Below are 19182 nucleotides of genomic sequence, written 5' to 3' on the forward strand. Positions count from 1 at the left end.
CAGAGTGGCCCTCAGGTCAGACAACATTCTTGCTTTAGCTTTATGATGTCAGAGCACCAGTGGACCAATTGTCCTTGTGGGAGCTGACCACACAGGAGGATGAGATTTCAGAAGTTATGCAGTAGGTTACTATCTGTGTTTGTAAGGCAAGTAGGAGGGGGAATGGTAAAGGACGCTGAACCACTCAAAGCATAGGGGCCGTTTTGAAAGTGGGCTGGGGATACAAAAATAGAGATTATCCCTGATACCAATCCATCTTGAGTGTCAGAGCCCAACATGCAAAGTGCAGGGGAAGTGGTTAAATGAGCTTTCTTCCGTGAGAAGGAAACACTATCGTTCTAAAGTGAGATAGTGCATTTCAACCTCAAAGGCAGCTAATTCCTCAAATGGAACATTGCTAGCACCAGGATCTAAAGCAGGCTTTCACTGTGTTGAAGGTAGTCAGTTTTTGTTAAATATCATGACCAACACAATGTGATCCATATTACTTCCATATTGACAGAAAATATATTCAGGCACAGGCTCCCACTAGAAGGTAATGAGGACATTCAAATGCGGTGAACGTCTTTTTAATGCCTAAAGGAATGATTGTGAGTTTTACTTACCATATAAATTGGTCAAATGATGCCGTATGCCGGAAGACTTGCTTTTTTTCTTTTCTTCAGTCTCGGCAATGCAGAGAAATTCTGTGGTGAAACACTGCCCCTGCTGGCCATTCAGTATAATCTGCAGATGGAAAAGTCCACTGTTAGAACAATTTTTATAAAGGGTAAACAGATCAATACTATGGAGTCTATATTATTGTGAAAATCAACAGCTCATTAGAAAATCAAATCCCAATTAGTGTTTTTAACCTCCCATACTTCTTTGAATCCCACGCCTCACTTGCTAACACTCTCTAAACAACTGTAGCACATACATTGGGACACAGATATATTGATCTTTTTGCCAGCCAAGTGGCAGTGAACCCTTCTGAATTCATTTGTTTTAGGATATGGTACACTGGTAGAAATTAAGCCAGCTGATAAGTTGAGAGAGGAAGGGTTATGCTACAGTTAATGGGAATAATAAAATCAATGAATAGCATATTTACCATCCTCATTTTAGCCAATTTCTACCAGTTCAGCAATAGTAAAGTTGAGACTCTTCTGCTCAAACGTACGTTCATATAAATTCAGAAGTCTCAAAAAATGCCCCAATTTCTTTAATCTTAACATCTTAGTTTGCAGTAGGGCATCCTGTCTACCCTACTACTCATTTAATTACCAAGATGAATGTATCCTACTGTTTAATAGGCAACAGAGTGGCCCTCATGTCAGACAACATCTTGTTTTTGCTTTATGATGTCAGCTTGCTAGGCAACAGAGTGGCCCTCAGGTCAGACAACATTCTTGCTTTAGCTTTATGATGTCAGAGCACCAGTGGACCAATTGTCCTTGTGGGAGCTGACCACACAGGAGGATGAGATTTCAGAAGTTATGCAGTAGGTTACTATCTGTGTTTGTAAGGCAAGTAGGAGGGGGAATGGTAAAGGACGCTGAACCACTCAAAGCATAGGGGCCTTTTTGAAAGTGGGCTGGGGATACAAAAATAGAGATTATCCCTGATACCAATCCATCTTGAGTGTCAGAGCCCAACATGCAAAGTGCAGGGGAAGTGGTTAAATGAGCTTTCTTCCGTGAGAAGGAAACACTATCGTTCTAAAGTGAGATAGTGCATTTCAACCTCAAAGGCAGCTAATTCCTCAAATGGAACATTGCTAGCACCAGGATCTAAAGCAGGCTTTCACTGTGTTGAAGGTAGTCAGTTTTTGTTAAATATCATGACCAACACAATGTGATCCATATTACTTCCATATTGACAGAGAATATATTCAGGCACAGGCTCCCACTAGAAGGTAATGAGGACATTCAAATGCGGTGAACGTCTTTTTAATACCTACAGGAATGATTGTGAGTTTTACTTACCATATAAATTGGTCAAATGATGCCGTATGCCGGAAGACTTGCTTTTTTTTTTTTCTTCAGTCTCGGCAATGCAGAGAAATTCTGTGGTGAAACACTGCCCCTGCTGGCCATTCAGTATAATCTGCAGATGGAAAAGTCCACTGTTAGAACAATTTTTATAAAGGGTAAACAGATCAATACTATGGAGTCTATATTATTGTGAAAATCAACAGCTCATTAGAAAATCAAATCCCAATTAGTGTTTTTAACCTCCCATACTTCTTTGAATCCCACGCCTCACTTGCTAACACTCTCTAAACAACTGTAGCACATACATTGGGACACAGATATATTGATCTTTTTGCCAGCCAAGTGGCAGTGAACCCTTCTGAATTCATTTGTTTTAGGATATGGTACACTGGTAGAAATTAAGCCAGCTGATAAGTTGAGAGAGGAAGGGTTATGCTACAGTTAATGGGAATAATAAAATCAATGAATAGCATATTTACCATCCTCATTTTAGCCAATTTCTTCCAGTTCAGCAATAGTAAAGTTGAGACTCTTCTGCTCAAACGTACGTTCATATAAATTCAGAAGTCTCAAAAAATGCCCCAATTTCTTTAATCTTAACATCTTAGTTTGCAGTAGGGCATCCTGCCTACCCTACTACTCATTTAATTACCAAGATGAATGTATCCTACTGTTTAATAGGCAACAGAGTGGCCCTCATGTCAGACAACATCTTGTTTTTGCTTTATGATGTTAGCTTGCTAGGCAACAGAGTGGCCCTCAGGTCAGACAACATTCTTGCTTTAGCTTTATGATGTCAGAGCACCAGTGGACCAATTGTCCTTGTGGGAGCTGACCACACAGGAGGATGAGATTTCAGAAGTTATGCAGTAGGTTACTATCTGTGTTTGTAAGGCAAGTAGGAGGGGGAATGGTAAAGGATGCTGAACCACTCAAAGCATAGGGGCCGTTTTGAAAGTGGGCTGGGGATACAAAAATAGAGATTATCCCTGATACCAATCCATCTTGAGTGTCAGAACCCAACATGCAAAGTGCAGGGGAAGTGGTTAAATGAGCTTTCTTCCGTGAGAAGGAAACACTATCGTTCTAAAGTGAGATAGTGCATTTCAACCTCAAAGGCAGCTAATTCCTCAAATGGAACATTGCTAGCACCAGGATCTAAAGCAGGCTTTCACTGTGTTGAAGGTAGTCAGTTTTTGTTAAATATCATGACCAACACAATGTGATCCATATTACTTCCATATTGACAGAAAATATATTCAGGCACAGGCTCCCACTAGAAGGTAATGAGGACATTCAAATGCGGTGAACGTCTTTTTAATGCCTAAAGGAATGATTGTGAGTTTTACTTACCATATAAATTGGTCAAATGATGCCGTATGCCGGAAGACTTGCTTTTTTTCTTTTCTTCAGTCTCGGCAATGCAGAGAAATTCTGTGGTGAAACACTGCCCCTGCTGGCCATTCAGTATAATCTGCAGATGGAAAAGTCCACTGTTAGAACAATTTTTATAAAGGGTAAACAGATCAATACTATGGAGTCTATATTATTGTGAAAATCAACAGCTCATTAGAAAATCAAATCCCAATTAGTGTTTTTAACCTCCCATACTTCTTTGAATCCCACGCCTCACTTGCTAACACTCTCTAAACAACTGTAGCACATACATTGGGACACAGATATATTGATCTTTTTGCCAGCCAAGTGGCAGTGAACCCTTCTGAATTCATTTGTTTTAGGATATGGTACACTGGTAGAAATTAAGCCAGCTGATAAGTTGAGAGAGGAAGGGTTATGCTACAGTTAATGGGAATAATAAAATCAATGAATAGCATATTTACCATCCTCATTTTAGCCAATTTCTACCAGTTCAGCAATAGTAAAGTTGAGACTCTTCTGCTCAAACGTACGTTCATATAAATTCAGAAGTCTCAAAAAATGCCCCAATTTCTTTAATCTTAACATCTTAGTTTGCAGTAGGGCATCCTGTCTACCCTACTACTCATTTAATTACCAAGATGAATGTATCCTACTGTTTAATAGGCAACAGAGTGGCCCTCATGTCAGACAACATCTTGTTTTTGCTTTATGATGTCAGCTTGCTAGGCAACAGAGTGGCCCTCAGGTCAGACAACATTCTTGCTTTAGCTTTATGATGTCAGAGCACCAGTGGACCAATTGTCCTTGTGGGAGCTGACCACACAGGAGGATGAGATTTCAGAAGTTATGCAGTAGGTTACTATCTGTGTTTGTAAGGCAAGTAGGAGGGGGAATGGTAAAGGACGCTGAACCACTCAAAGCATAGGGGCCTTTTTGAAAGTGGGCTGGGGATACAAAAATAGAGATTATCCCTGATACCAATCCATCTTGAGTGTCAGAGCCCAACATGCAAAGTGCAGGGGAAGTGGTTAAATGAGCTTTCTTCCGTGAGAAGGAAACACTATCGTTCTAAAGTGAGATAGTGCATTTCAACCTCAAAGGCAGCTAATTCCTCAAATGGAACATTGCTAGCACCAGGATCTAAAGCAGGCTTTCACTGTGTTGAAGGTAGTCAGTTTTTGTTAAATATCATGACCAACACAATGTGATCCATATTACTTCCATATTGACAGAGAATATATTCAGGCACAGGCTCCCACTAGAAGGTAATGAGGACATTCAAATGCGGTGAACGTCTTTTTAATACCTACAGGAATGATTGTGAGTTTTACTTACCATATAAATTGGTCAAATGATGCCGTATGCCGGAAGACTTGCTTTTTTTTTTTTCTTCAGTCTCGGCAATGCAGAGAAATTCTGTGGTGAAACACTGCCCCTGCTGGCCATTCAGTATAATCTGCAGATGGAAAAGTCCACTGTTAGAACAATTTTTATAAAGGGTAAACAGATCAATACTATGGAGTCTATATTATTGTGAAAATCAACAGCTCATTAGAAAATCAAATCCCAATTAGTGTTTTCAACCTCCCATACTTCTTTGAATCCCACGCCTCACTTGCTAACACTCTCTAAACAACTGTAGCACATACATTGGGACACAGATATATTGATCTTTTTGCCAGCCAAGTGGCAGTGAACCCTTCTGAATTCATTTGTTTTAGGATATGGTACACTGGTAGAAATTAAGCCAGCTGATAAGTTGAGAGAGGAAGGGTTATGCTACAGTTAATGGGAATAATAAAATCAATGAATAGCATATTTACCATCCTCATTTTAGCCAATTTCTACCAGTTCAGCAATAGTAAAGTTGAGACTCTTCTGCTCAAACGTACGTTCATATAAATTCAGAAGTCTCAAAAAATGCCCCAATTTCTTTAATCTTAACATCTTAGTTTGCAGTAGGGCATCCTGCCTACCCTACTACTCATTTAATTACCAAGATGAATGTATCCTACTGTTTAATAGGCAACAGAGTGGCCCTCATGTCAGACAACATCTTGTTTTTGCTTTATGATGTTAGCTTGCTAGGCAACAGAGTGGCCCTCAGGTCAGACAACATTCTTGCTTTAGCTTTATGATGTCAGAGCACCAGTGGACCAATTGTCCTTGTGGGAGCTGACCACACAGGAGGATGAGATTTCAGAAGTTATGCAGTAGGTTACTATCTGTGTTTGTAAGGCAAGTAGGAGGGGGAATGGTAAAGGACGCTGAACCACTCAAAGCATAGGGGCCGTTTTGAAAGTGGGCTGGGGATACAAAAATAGAGATTATCCCTGATACCAATCCATCTTGAGTGTCAGAGCCCAACATGCAAAGTGCAGGGGAAGTGGTTAAATGAGCTTTCTTCCGTGAGAAGGAAACACTATCGTTCTAAAGTGAGATAGTGCATTTCAACCTCAAAGGCAGCTAATTCCTCAAATGGAACATTGCTAGCACCAGGATCTAAAGCAGGCTTTCACTGTGTTGAAGGTAGTCAGTTTTTGTTAAATATCATGACCAACACAATGTGATCCATATTACTTCCATATTGACAGAAAATATATTCAGGCACAGGCTCCCACTAGAAGGTAATGAGGACATTCAAATGCGGTGAACGTCTTTTTAATGCCTAAAGGAATGATTGTGAGTTTTACTTACCATATAAATTGGTCAAATGATGCCGTATGCCGGAAGACTTGCTTTTTTTCTTTTCTTCAGTCTCGGCAATGCAGAGAAATTCTGTGGTGAAACACTGCCCCTGCTGGCCATTCAGTATAATCTGCAGATGGAAAAGTCCACTGTTAGAACAATTTTTATAAAGGGTAAACAGATCAATACTATGGAGTCTATATTATTGTGAAAATCAACAGCTCATTAGGAAATCAAATCCCAATTAGTGTTTTTAACCTCCCATACTTCTTTGAATCCCACGCCTCACTTGCTAACACTCTCTAAACAACTGTAGCACATACATTGGGACACAGATATATTGATCTTTTTGCCAGCCAAGTGGCAGTGAACCCTTCTGAATTCATTTGTTTTAGGATATGGTACACTGGTAGAAATTAAGCCAGCTGATAAGTTGAGAGTGGAAGGGTTATGCTACAGTTAATGGGAATAATAAAATCAATGAATAGCATATTTACCATCCTCATTTTAGCCAATTTCTACCAGTTCAGCAATAGTAAAGTTGAGACTCTTCTGCTCAAACGTACGTTCATATAAATTCAGTAGTCTCAAAAAATGCCCCAATTTCTTTAATCTTAACATCTTAGTTTGCAGTAGGGCATCCTGCCTACCCTACTACTCATTTAATTACCAAGATGAATGTATCCTACTGTTTAATAGGCAACAGAGTGGCCCTCATGTCAGACAACATCTTGTTTTTGCTTTATGATGTTAGCTTGCTAGGCAACAGAGTGGCCCTCAGGTCAGACAACATTCTTGCTTTAGCTTTATGATGTCAGAGCACCAGTGGACCAATTGTCCTTGTGGGAGCTGACCACACAGGAGGATGAGATTTCAGAAGTTATGCAGTAGGTTACTATCTGTGTTTGTAAGGCAAGTAGGAGGGGGAATGGTAAAGGACGCTGAACCACTCAAAGCATAGGGGCCTTTTTGAAAGTGGGCTGGGGATACAAAAATAGAGATTATCCCTGATACCAATCCATCTTGAGTGTCAGAGCCCAACATGCAAAGTGCAGGGGAAGTGGTTAAATGAGCTTTCTTCCGTGAGAAGGAAACACTATCGTTCTAAAGTGAGATAGTGCATTTCAACCTCAAAGGCAGCTAATTCCTCAAATGGAACATTGCTAGCACCAGGATCTAAAGCAGGCTTTCACTGTGTTGAAGGTAGTCAGTTTTTGTTAAATATCATGACCAACACAATGTGATCCATATTACTTCCATATTGACAGAAAATATATTCAGGCACAGGCTCCCACTAGAAGGTAATGAGGACATTCAAATGCGGTGAACGTCTTTTTAATGCCTAAAGGAATGATTGTGAGTTTTACTTATCATATAAATTGGTCAAATGATGCCGTATGCCTGAAGACTTGCTTTTTTTTTTTCTTCAGTCTCGGCAATGCAGAGAAATTCTGTGGTGAAACACTGCCCCTGCTGGCCATTCAGTATAATCTGCAGATGGAAAAGTCCACTGTTAGAACAATTTTTATAAAGGGTAAACAGATCAATACTATGGAGTCTATATTATTGTGAAAATCAACAGCTCATTAGAAAATCAAATCCCAATTAGTGTTTTTAACCTCCCATACTTCTTTGAATCCCACGCCTCACTTGCTAACACTCTCTAAACAACTGTAGCACATACATTGGGACACAGATATATTGATCTTTTTGCCAGCCAAGTGGCAGTGAACCCTTCTGAATTCATTTGTTTTAGGATATGGTACACTGGTAGAAATTAAGCCAGCTGATAAGTTGAGAGAGGAAGGGTTATGCTACAGTTAATGGGAATAATAAAATCAATGAATAGCATATTTACCATCCTCATTTTAGCCAATTTCTACCAGTTCAGCAATAGTAAAGTTGAGACTCTTCTGCTCAAACGTACGTTCATATAAATTCAGAAGTCTCAAAAAATGCCCCAATTTCTTTAATCTTAACATCTTAGTTTGCAGTAGGGCATCCTGTCTACCCTACTACTCATTTAATTACCAAGATGAATGTATCCTACTGTTTAATAGGCAACAGAGTGGCCCTCATGTCAGACAACATCTTGTTTTTGCTTTATGATGTTAGCTTGCTAGGCAACAGAGTGGCCCTCAGGTCAGACAACATTCTTGCTTTAGCTTTATGATGTCAGAGCACCAGTGGACCAATTGTCCTTGTGGGAGCTGACCACACAGGAGGATAAGATTTCAGAAGTTATGCAGTAGGTTACTATCTGTGTTTGTAAGGCAAGTAGGAGGGGGAATGGTAAAGGACGCTGAACCACTCAAAGCATAGGGGCCGTTTTGAAAGTGGGCTGGGGATACAAAAATAGAGATTATCCCTGATACCAATCCATCTTGAGTGTCAGAGCCCAACATGCAAAGTGCAGGGGAAGTGGTTAAATGAGCTTTCTTCCGTGAGAAGGAAACACTATCGTTCTAAAGTGAGATAGTGCATTTCAACCTCAAAGGCAGCTAATTCCTCAAATGGAACATTGCTAGCACCAGGATCTAAAGCAGGCTTTCACTGTGTTGAAGGTAGTCAGTTTTTGTTAAATATCATGACCAACACAATGTGATCCATATTACTTCCATATTGACAGAAAATATATTCAGGCACAGGCTCCCACTAGAAGGTAATGAGGACATTCAAATGCGGTGAACGTCTTTTTAATGCCTAAAGGAATGATTGTGAGTTTTACTTACCATATAAATTGGTCAAATGATGCCGTATGCCGGAAGACTTGCTTTTTTTTTTTTTCTTCAGTCTCGGCAATGCAGAGAAATTCTGTGGTGAAACACTGCCCCTGCTGGCCATTCAGTATAATCTGCAGATGGAAAAGTCCACTGTTAGAACAATTTTTATAAAGGGTAAACAGATCAGTACTATGGAGTCTATATTATTGTGAAAATCAACAGCTCATTAGAAAATCAAATCCCAATTAGTGTTTTTAACCTCCCATACTTCTTTGAATCCCACGCCTCACTTGCTAACACTCTCTAAACAACTGTAGCACATACATTGGGACACAGATATATTGATCTTTTTGCCAGCCAAGTGGCAGTGAACCCTTCTGAATTCATTTGTTTTAGGATATGGTACACTGGTAGAAATTAAGCCAGCTGATAAGTTGAGAGAGGAAGGGTTATGCTACAGTTAATGGGAATAATAAAATCAATGAATAGCATATTTACCATCCTCATTTTAGCCAATTTCTACCAGTTCAGCAATAGTAAAGTTGAGACTCTTCTGCTCAAACGTACGTTCATATAAATTCAGAAGTCTCAAAAAATGCCCCAATTTCTTTAATCTTAACATCTTAGTTTGCAGTAGGGCATCCTGTCTACCCTACTACTCATTTAATTACCAAGATGAATGTATCCTACTGTTTAATAGGCAACAGAGTGGCCCTCATGTCAGACAACATCTTGTTTTTGCTTTATGATGTCAGCTTGCTAGGCAACAGAGTGGCCCTCAGGTCAGACAACATTCTTGCTTTAGCTTTATGATGTCAGAGCACCAGTGGACCAATTGTCCTTGTGGGAGCTGACCACACAGGAGGATGAGATTTCAGAAGTTATGCAGTAGGTTACTATCTGTGTTTGTAAGGCAAGTAGGAGGGAGAATGGTAAAGGACTCTGAACCACTCAAAGCATAGGGGCCTTTTTGAAAGTGGGCTGGGGATACAAAAATAGAGATTATCCCTGATACCAATCCATCGTGAGTGTCAGAGCCCAACATGCAAAGTGAGGGGAAGTGGTTAAATGAGCTTTCTTCCGTGAGAAGGAAACACTATCGTTCTAAAGTGAGATAGTGCATTTCAACCTCAAAGGCAGCTAATTCCTCAAATGGAACATTGCTAGCACCAGGATCGAAAGCAGGCTTTCACTGTGTTGAAGGTAGTCAGTTTTTGTTAAATATCATGACCAACACAATGTGATCCATATTACTTCCATATTGACAGAAAATATATTCAGGCACAGGCTCCCACTAGAAGGTAATGAGGACATTCAAATGCGGTGAACGTCTTTTTAATGCCTAAAGGAATGATTGTGAGTTTTACTTACCATATAAATTGGTCAAATGATGCCGTATGCCTGAAGACTTGCTTTTTTTTTTTCTTCAGTCTCGGCAATGCAGAGAAATTCTGTGGTGAAACACTGCCCCTGCTGGCCACTCAGTATAATCTGCAGATGGAAAAGTCCACTGTTAGAACAATTTTTATAAAGGGTAAACAGATCAATACTATGGAGTCTATATTATTGTGAAAATCAACAGCTCATTAGAAAATCAAATCCCAATTAGTGTTTTCAACCTCCCATACTTCTTTGAATCCCACGCCTCACTTGCTAACACTCTCTAAACAACTGTAGCACATACATTGGGACACAGATATATTGATCTTTTTGCCAGCCAAGTGGCAGTGAACCCTTCTGAATTCATTTGTTTTAGGATATGGTACACTGGTAGAAATTAAGCCAGCTGATAAGTTGAGAGAGGAAGGGTTATGCTACAGTTAATGGGAATAATAAAATCAATGAATAGCATATTTACCATCCTCATTTTAGCCAATTTCTACCAGTTCAGCAATAGTAAAGTTGAGACTCTTCTGCTCAAACGTACGTTCATATAAATTCAGAAGTCTCAAAAAATGCCCCAATTTCTTTAATCTTAACATCTTAGTTTGCAGTAGGGCATCCTGCCTACCCTACTACTCATTTAATTACCAAGATGAATGTATCCTACTGTTTAATAGGCAACAGAGTGGCCCTCATGTCAGACAACATCTTGTTTTTGCTTTATGATGTTAGCTTGCTAGGCAACAGAGTGGCCCTCAGGTCAGACAACATTCTTGCTTTAGCTTTATGATGTCAGAGCACCAGTGGACCAATTGTCCTTGTGGGAGCTGACCACACAGGAGGATGAGATTTCAGAAGTTATGCAGTAGGTTACTATCTGTGTTTGTAAGGCAAGTAGGAGGGGGAATGGTAAAGGACGCTGAACCACTCAAAGCATAGGGGCCGTTTTGAAAGTGGGCTGGGGATACAAAAATAGAGATTATCCCTGATACCAATCCATCTTGAGTGTCAGAGCCCAACATGCAAAGTGCAGGGGAAGTGGTTAAATGAGCTTTCTTCCGTGAGAAGGAAACACTATCGTTCTAAAGTGAGATAGTGCATTTCAACCTCAAAGGCAGCTAATTCCTCAAATGGAACATTGCTAGCACCAGGATCTAAAGCAGGCTTTCACTGTGTTGAAGGTAGTCAGTTTTTGTTAAATATCATGACCAACACAATGTGATCCATATTACTTCCATATTGACAGAAAATATATTCAGGCACAGGCTCCCACTAGAAGGTAATGAGGACATTCAAATGCGGTGAACGTCTTTTTAATGCCTAAAGGAATGATTGTGAGTTTTACTTACTATATAAATTGGTCAAATGATGCCGTATGCCGGAAGACTTGCTTTTTTTTTTTTCTTCAGTCTCGGCAATGCAGAGAAATTCTGTGGTGAAACACTGCCCCTGCTGGCCATTCAGTATAATCTGCAGATGGAAAAGTCCACTGTTAGAACAATTTTTATAAAGGGTAAACAGATCAATACTATGGAGTCTATATTATTGTGAAAATCAACAGCTCATTAGAAAATCAAATCCCAATTAGTGTTTTCAACCTCCCATACTTCTTTGAATCCCACGCCTCACTTGCTAACACTCTCTAAACAACTGTAGCACATACATTGGGACACAGATATATTGATCTTTTTGCCAGCCAAGTGGCAGTGAACCCTTCTGAATTCATTTGTTTTAGGATATGGTACACTGGTAGAAATTAAGCCAGCTGATAAGTTGAGAGAGGAAGGGTTATGCTACAGTTAATGGGAATAATAAAATCAATGAATAGCATATTTACCATCCTCATTTTAGCCAATTTCTACCAGTTCAGCAATAGTAAAGTTGAGACTCTTCTGCTCAAACGTACGTTCATATAAATTCAGAAGTCTCAAAAAATGCCCCAATTTCTTTAATCTTAACATCTTAGTTTGCAGTAGGGCATCCTGCCTACCCTACTACTCATTTAATTACCAAGATGAATGTATCCTACTGTTTAATAGGCAACAGAGTGGCCCTCATGTCAGACAACATCTTGTTTTTGCTTTATGATGTTAGCTTGCTAGGCAACAGAGTGGCCCTCAGGTCAGACAACATTCTTGCTTTAGCTTTATGATGTCAGAGCACCAGTGGACCAATTGTCTTTGTGGGAGCTGACCACACAGGAGGATGAGATTTCAGAAGTTATGCAGTAGGTTACTATCTGTGTTTGTAAGGCAAGTAGGAGGGGGAATGGTAAAGGACGCTGAACCACTCAAAGCATAGGGGCCGTTTTGAAAGTGGGCTGGGGATACAAAAATAGAGATTATCCCTGATACCAATCCATCTTGAGTGTCAGAGCCCAACATGCAAAGTGCAGGGGAAGTGGTTAAATGAGCTTTCTTCCGTGAGAAGGAAACACTATCGTTCTAAAGTGAGATAGTGCATTTCAACCTCAAAGGCAGCTAATTCCTCAAATGGAACATTGCTAGCACCAGGATCTAAAGCAGGCTTTCACTGTGTTGAAGGTAGTCAGTTTTTGTTAAATATCATGACCAACACAATGTGATCCATATTACTTCCATATTGACAGAAAATATATTCAGGCACAGGCTCCCACTAGAAGGTAATGAGGACATTCAAATGCGGTGAACGTCTTTTTAATGCCTAAAGGAATGATTGTGAGTTTTACTTACTATATAAATTGGTCAAATGATGCCGTATGCCGGAAGACTTGCTTTTTTTTTTTTCTTCAGTCTCGGCAATGCAGAGAAATTCTGTGGTGAAACACTGCCCCTGCTGGCCATTTAGTATAATCTGCAGATGGAAAAGTCCACTGTTAGAACAATTTTTATAAAGGGTAAACAGATCAATACTATGGAGTCTATATTATTGTGAAAATCAACAGCTCATTAGAAAATCAAATCCCAATTAGTGTTTTTAACCTCCCATACTTCTTTGAATCCCACGCCTCACTTGCTAACACTCTCTAAACAACTGTAGCACATACATTGGGACACAGATATATTGATCTTTTTGCCAGCCAAGTGGCAGTGAACCCTTCTGAATTCATTTGTTTTAGGATATGGTACACTGGTAGAAATTAAGCCAGCTGATAAGTTGAGAGAGGAAGGGTTATGCTACAGTTAATGGGAATAATAAAATCAATGAATAGCATATTTACCATCCTCATTTTAGCCAATTTCTACCAGTTCAGCAATAGTAAAGTTGAGACTCTTCTGCTCAAACGTACGTTCATATAAATTCAGAAGTCTCAAAAAATGCCCCAATTTCTTTAATCTTAACATCTTAGTTTGCAGTAGGGCATCCTGTCTACCCTACTACTCATTTAATTACCAAGATGAATGTATCCTACTGTTTAATAGGCAACAGAGTGGCCCTCATGTCAGACAACATCTTGTTTTTGCTTTATGATGTCAGCTTGCTAGGCAACAGAGTGGCCCTCAGGTCAGACAACATTCTTGCTTTAGCTTTATGATGTCAGAGCACCAGTGGACCAATTGTCCTTGTGGGAGCTGACCACACAGGAGGATGAGATTTCAGAAGTTATGCAGTAGGTTACTATCTGTGTTTGTAAGGCAAGTAGGAGGGGGAATGGTAAAGGACGCTGAACCACTCAAAGCATAGGGGCCTTTTTGAAAGTGGTCTGGGGATACAAAAATAGAGATTATCCCTGACACCAATCCATCTAGAGTGTCAGAGCCCAACATGCAAAGTGCAGGGGAAGTGGTTAAATGAGCTTTCTTCCGTGAGAAGGAAACACTATCGTTCTAAAGTGAGATAGTGCATTTCAACCTCAAAGGCAGCAAATTCCTCAAATGGAACATTGCTAGCGCCAGGATCTAAAGCAGGCTTTCGTAGTGTTGAAGGTAGTCAGTTTTTTTTAAATATCATGACCAACACAATGTGATCCATATTACTTCCATATTGACAGAAAATATATTCAGGCACAGGCTCCCACTAGAAGGTAATGAGGACATTCAAATGCTGTGAACGTCTTTTTAATGCCTAAAGGAATGATTGTGAGTTTTACTTACCATATAAATTGTTCAAATGATGCCGTATGCCGGAAGACTTGCTTTTTTTTTTCTTCAGTCTCGGCAATGCAGAGAAATTCTGTGGTGAAACACTGCCCCTGCTGGCCATTCAGTATAATCTGCAGATGGAAAAGTTGACTGTTAGAACAATTTTTATAAAGGGTAAACAGATCAATACTATGGAGTCTATATTATTGTGAAAATCAACAGCTCATTAGAAAATCAAATCCCAATTAGTGTTTTTAACCTCCCATACTTCTTTGAATCCCACGCCTCACTTGCTAACACTCTCTAAACAACTGTAGCACATACATTGGGACACAGATATATTGATCTTTTTGCCAGCCAAGTGGCAGTGAACCCTTCTGAATTCATTTGTTTTAGGATATGGTACACTGGTAGAAATTAAGCCAGCTGATAAGTTGAGAGAGGAAGGGTTATGCTACAGTTAATGGGAATAATAAAATCAATGAATAGCATATTTACCATCCTCATTTTAGCCAATTTCTACCAGTTCAGCAATAGTAAAGTTGAGACTCTTCTGCTCAAACGTACGTTCATATAAATTCAGAAGTCTCAAAAAATGCCCCAATTTCTTTAATCTTAACATCTTAGTTTGCAGTAGGGCATCCTGTCTACCCTACTACTCATTTAATTACCAAGATGAATGTATCCTACTGTTTAATAGGCAACAGAGTGGCCCTCATGTCAGACAACATCTTGTTTTTGCTTTATGATGTCAGCTTGCTAGGCAACAGAGTGGCCCTCAGGTCAGACAACATTCTTGCTTTAGCTTTATGATGTCAGAGCACCAGTGGACCAATTGTCCTTGTGGGAGCTGACCACACAGGAGGATGAGATTTCAGAAGTTATGCAGTAGGTTACTATCTGTGTTTGTAAGGCAAGTAGGAGGGGGAATGGTAAAGGACGCTGAACCACTCAAAGCATAGGGGCCTTTTTGAAAGTGGGCTGGGGATACAAAAATAGAGATTATCCCTGACACCAATCCATCTAGAGTGTCAGAGCCCAACATGCAAAGTGCAGGGGAAGTGGTTAAATGAGCTTTCTTCCGTGAGAAGGAAACACTATCGTTCTAAAGTGAGATAGTGCATTTCAACCTCAAAGGCAGCAAATTCCTCAAATGGAACATTGCTAGCGCCAGGATCTAAAGCAGGCTTTCGTAGTGTTGAAGGTAGTCAGTTTTTTTTAAATATCATGACCAACACAATGTGATCCATATTACTTCCATATTGACAGAAAATATATTCAGGCACAGGCTCCCACTAGAAGGTAATGAGGACATTCAAATGCTGTGAACGTCTTTTTAATGCCTAAAGGAATGATTGTGAGTTTTACTTACCATATAAATTGTTCAAATGATGCCGTATGCCGGAAGACTTGCTTTTTTTTTTCTTCAGTCTCGGCAATGCAGAGAAATTCTGTGGTGAAACACTGCCCCTGCTGGCCATTCAGTATAATCTGCAGATGGAAAAGTTGACTGTTAGAACAATTTTTATAAAGGGTAAACAGATCAATACTATGGAGTCTATATTATTGTGAAAATCAACAGCTCATTAGAAAATCAAATCCCAATTAGTGTTTTTAACCTCCCATACTTCTTTGAATCCCACGCCTCACTTGCTAACACTCTCTAAACAACTGTAGCACATACATTGGGACACAGATATATTGATCTTTTTGCCAGCCAAGTGGCGGTGAACCCTTCTGAATTCATTTGTTTTAGGATATGGTACACTGGTAGAAATTAAGCCAGCTGATAAGTTGAGAGAGGAAGGGTTATGCTACAGTTAATGGGAATAATAAAATCAATGAATAGCATATTTACCATCCTCATTTTAGCAAATTTCTACCAGTTCAGCAATAGTAAAGTTGAGACTCTTCTGCTCAAACGTACGTTCATACAAATTCAGAAGTCTCAAAAAATTCCCCAATTTCTTTCATCTTAACATCTTAGTTTGCAGTAGGGCATCCTGTCTACCCTACTACTCATTTAATTACCAAGATGAATGTATCCTACTGTTTAATAGGCAACAGAGTGGCCCTCATGTCAGACAACATCTTGTTTTTGCTTTATGATGTCAGCTTGCTAGGCAACAGAGTGGCCCTCAGGTCAGACAACATTCTTGCTTTAGCTTTATGATGTCAGAGCACCAGTGGACCAATTGTTCTTGTGGGAGCTGACCACACAGGAGGATGAGATTTCAGAAGTTATGCAGTAGGTTACTATCTGTGTTTCTAAGGCAAGTAGGAGGGGGAATGGTAAAGGACGCTGAACCACTCAAAGCATAGGGGCCTTTTTGAAAGTGGGCTGGGGATACAAAAATAGAGATTATCCCTGACACCAATCCATCTAGAGTGTCAGAGCCCAACATGCAAAGTGCAGGGGAAGTGGTTAAATGAGCTTTCTTCCGTGAGAAGGAAACACTATCGTTCTAAAGTGAGATAGTGCATTTCAACCTCAAAGGCAGCAAATTCCTCAAATGGAACATTGCTAGCGCCAGGATCTAAAGCAGGCTTTCGTAGTGTTGAAGGTAGTCAGTTTTTTTTAAATATCATGACCAACACAATGTGATCCATATTACTTCCATATTGACAGAAAATATATTCAGGCACAGGCTCCCACTAGAAGGTAATGAGGACATTCAAATGCTGTGAACGTCTTTTTAATGCCTAAAGGAATGATTGTGAGTTTTACTTACCATATAAATTGTTCAAATGATGCCGTATGCCGGAAGACTTGCTTTTTTTTTTCTTCAGTCTCGGCAATGCAGAGAAATTCTGTGGTGAAACACTGCCCCTGCTGGCCATTCAGTATAATCTGCAGATGGAAAAGTTGACTGTTAGAACAATTTTTATAAAGGGTAAACAGATCAATACTATGGAGTCTATATTATTGTGAAAATCAACAGCTCATTAGAAAATCAAATCCCAATTAGTGTTTTTAACCTCCCATACTTCTTTGAATCCCACGCCTCACTTGCTAACACTCTCTAAACAACTGTAGCACATACATTGGGACACAGATATATTGATCTTTTTGCCAGCCAAGTGGCAGTGAACCCTTCTGAATTCATTTGTTTTAGGATATGGTACACTGGTAGAAATTAAGCCAGCTGATAAGTTGAGAGAGGAAGGGTTATGCTACAGTTAATGGGAATAATAAAATCAATGAATAGCATATTTACCATCCTCATTTTAGCCAATTTCTACCAGTTCAGCAATAGTAAAGTTGAGACTCTTCTGCTCAAACGTACGTTCATATAAATTCAGAAGTCTCAAAAAATGCCCCAATTTCTTTAATCTTAACATCTTAGTTTGCAGTAGGGCATCCTGTCTACCCTACTACTCATTTAATTACCAAGATGAATGTATCCTACTGTTTAATAGGCAACAGAGTGGCCCTCATGTCAGACAACATCTTGTTTTTGCTTTATGATGTCAGCTTGCTAGGCAACAGAGTGGCCCTCAGGTCAGACAACATTCTTGCTTTAGCTTTATGATGTCAGAGCACCAGTGGACCAATTGTCCTTGTGGGAGCTGACCACACAGGAGGATGAGATTTCAGAAGTTATGCAGTAGGTTACTATCTGTGTTTGTAAGGCAAGTAGGAGGGGGAATGGTAAAGGACGCTGAACCACTCAAAGCATAGGGGCCTTTTTGAAAGTGGGCTGGGGATACAAAAATAGAGATTATCCCTGATACCAATCCATCTTGAGTGTCAGAGCCCAACATGCAAAGTGCAGGGGAAGTGGTTAAATGAGCTTTCTTCCGTGAGAAGGAAACACTATCGTTCTAAAGTGAGATAGTGCATTTCAACCTCAAAGGCAGCTAATTCCTCAAATGGAACATTGCTAGCACCAGGATCTAAAGCAGGCTTTCACTGTGTTGAAGGTAGTCAGTTTTTGTTAAATATCATGACCAACACAATGTGATCCATATTACTTCCATATTGACAGAGAATATATTCAGGCACAGGCTCCCACTAGAAGGTAATGAGGACATTCAAATGCGGTGAACGTCTTTTTAATACCTACAGGAATGATTGTGAGTTTTACTTACCATATAAATTGGTCAAATGATGCTGTATGCCGGAAGACTTGCTTGTTTTTTTTTTCTTCAGTCTCGGCAATGCAGAGAAATTCTGTGGTGAAACACTGCCCCTGCTGGCCATTCAGTATAATCTGCAGATGGAAAAGTCCACTGTTAGAACAATTTTTATAAAGGGTAAACAGATCAATACTATGGAGTCTATATTATTGTGAAAATCAACAGCTCATTAGAAAATCAAATCCCAATTAGTGTTTTCAACCTCCCATACTTCTTTGAATCCCACGCCTCACTTGCTAACACTCTCTAAACAACTGTAGCACATACATTGGGACACAGATATATTGATCTTTTTGCCAGCCAAGTGGCAGTGAACCCTTCTGAATTCATTTGTTTTAGGATATGGTACACTGGTAGAAATTAAGCCAGCTGATAAGTTGAGAGAGGAAGGGTTATGCTACAGTTAATGGGAATAATAAAATCAATGAATAGCATATTTACCATCCTCATTTTAGCCAATTTCTACCAGTTCAGCAATAGTAAAGTTGAGACTCTTCTGCTCAAACGTACGTTCATATAAATTCAGAAGTCTCAAAAAATGCCCCAATTTCTTTAATCTTAACATCTTAGTTTGCAGTAGGGCATCCTGCCTACCCTACTACTCATTTAATTACCAAGATGAATGTATCCTACTGTTTAATAGGCAACAGAGTGGCCCTCATGTCAGACAACATCTTGTTTTTGCTTTATGATGTTAGCTTGCTAGGCAACAGAGTGGCCCTCAGGTCAGACAACATTCTTGCTTTAGCTTTATGATGTCAGAGCACCAGTGGACCAATTGTCCTTGTGGGAGCTGACCACACAGGAGGATGAGATTTCAGAAGTTATGCA

The sequence above is a fragment of the Lissotriton vulgaris genome, chromosome 5 (assembly GCF_964263255.1).
Source record: "Lissotriton vulgaris chromosome 5, aLisVul1.2, whole genome shotgun sequence".
In the NCBI taxonomy this organism is placed as follows: domain Eukaryota; kingdom Metazoa; phylum Chordata; class Amphibia; order Caudata; family Salamandridae; genus Lissotriton; species Lissotriton vulgaris.